General features: G+C 23.6%; 1 long non-coding RNA gene across 1 annotated transcript; it reads left to right on the top strand.

Moving 5' to 3' along the window:
• Positions 1 to 9: 9 nt before the first annotated feature.
• Positions 10 to 496, top strand: LOC105462323. Its single transcript, XR_976046.1, has 3 exons — positions 10 to 56; positions 147 to 195; positions 458 to 496. It is a non-coding gene; the product is annotated as an uncharacterized LOC105462323 (long non-coding RNA).

Genomic DNA, 496 nt, shown 5'->3' with positions numbered 1-496 from the left:
CTTTGGGACGCGAACAACAAAAGCTCTTGAAATCATTGGATTGTCTTATCAATGAGGTATATACTGATTAATTATATCAATATTTCTAAATGTATTTTTTATGCTTTACTCATTTTATATTGTGTGTTTCTGTACAAATAATACAGTTGCATGAATTAAATAAATCGCATACAACCGAGACAAAAACTGATACAAGTAAGTATAATCTTATTTTATACGAAATTTATATTTCATGATATTGCAAAAAGTATAAGTAATAAATCATTTAAAAAAATGCAACCGAACATTAAACCGAACATTAAAGTGCTGTGCATTCTTTCTACTATTGAAATACTTTTTTTAATGTGTTTTTAAATAATAATATAATTTTTTTAATACAAAAAGCAAGTAGGATATTTATCATCACTAGAAAGTTAAATAATTTTTTCTAAACAATCTTTTTCTTTATGTAATATAGATAAAAGGTTTCTCGACATTCTGATGAAATTATCTAAAA

The sequence above is a fragment of the Wasmannia auropunctata genome, unplaced genomic scaffold (genome assembly GCF_000956235.1).
Source record: "Wasmannia auropunctata unplaced genomic scaffold, wasmannia.A_1.0 LD265908.1, whole genome shotgun sequence".
In the NCBI taxonomy this organism is placed as follows: Eukaryota; Metazoa; Arthropoda; class Insecta; order Hymenoptera; family Formicidae; genus Wasmannia; species Wasmannia auropunctata.
The sequence above is the reverse complement of the archived record's forward strand: the minus strand, read 5'-3'. Positions and strand labels throughout refer to the sequence as shown.